A 1,145-nucleotide genomic window follows, 5' to 3' on the forward strand; every position below is an offset into this window, starting at 1 on the left:
AAGGTCAATTAAATCCTCTAATGAACCATGCCAGCTACTGCTCGACCTTTTGAGCTGGTCTAAAGCAGAATTCTAAGCAGAAAGTTGTTTGTTTGTTTGTTTACACTTCTTCAGAAATTGTAAGTCCACTAACAGGCACCATTTACACTGATGCATTCCAAACATGTCAGCTGTATTCAGAAGAGACACCAGAATCTGCGCTAAAATGTATTAAACCAAAGTCACAATTTTTTTTTTTTTCATACTGTTTCTTTCTAATGAATTGACCATTACATTTCCAAAGTTCTGAAATGGCCAACAGACCATAGAAAGATAATTCTTTAGGCTCCTGCTTGAAACCAACAGCTTTAGCAAACTGCTGGCCTTGATTCAGGGCCAACAAAGTCACAATTTTTTTGAAATTCAACTCTTAACTTATCTATGAAATCTAAAAGTGAATCTTCCTGCCAGATTCTACAGCCCTATCAACAAGAGTTTTTCCTTCCTTCAAGGAAAGCCTCCATCACAAGTCAAAGTTCTTCCTTGGGGGTAAGTATCAATAATTTGGGGTTAAATTGTTGGGTGCACCTTCTTCAGTGGTAAGCACTCAACATGAATATGTATGAATGTTTGGAATGTTTATATCAAAGCACTGAACCACTTGGTTTACTATTAATAACAAAATAATCCGCTCAGCACCCATAGTACAGTGGTTACAGACCCAGCTACACACAGCAAGGCTGGTGGGTTCGAACCCAGGCCGGGCCACCTAAACAATAATGACAACTGCAACAAAAAATGGACAGGTATTGTGGCCAGCGCCTGTAGTCCCAGCTACTTGGGAGGCTAAGGCAAGAGAATCACTTAAGCCCAAGAGTTGGAGGTTGCTGGGAGCTGTGACGTCAAAGCACTCTACTAAGAGCAATATAGTGACACTCTGTCTCAAAAAATAATAATAATAAAAATAAATAATCAACTGAGTGTTTTCTGACTATGGACTTGGCACTGTAGACACTATATGATACATGTTCTCAATTACATTTACTGAGTGCCTACTATGAGCAATTACTATGAAATTCCAAATAAAGCAAAGACTGAAATCTTTGCCCTTGAGGCATTCACAATTGGCCAAGGAAACATAATTAAGTTGTATGTACACAAATACA

At 38.5% G+C, this 1,145-nt stretch overlaps 1 non-coding gene across 1 annotated transcript; it reads right to left on the reverse strand.

The window, feature by feature from the left end:
- Positions 1-242: 242 nt before the first annotated feature.
- LOC128578832 (small nucleolar RNA SNORA2/SNORA34 family) lies at positions 243-379 on the reverse strand. Its single transcript, XR_008377936.1, has one exon. It is a non-coding gene; the product is annotated as a small nucleolar RNA SNORA2/SNORA34 family (small nucleolar RNA).
- Between the last annotated feature and the right edge of the window lie 766 nt (positions 380-1,145).

This window comes from Nycticebus coucang, chromosome X (assembly GCF_027406575.1).
Source record: "Nycticebus coucang isolate mNycCou1 chromosome X, mNycCou1.pri, whole genome shotgun sequence".
NCBI lineage: Eukaryota > Metazoa > Chordata > Mammalia > Primates > Lorisidae > Nycticebus > Nycticebus coucang.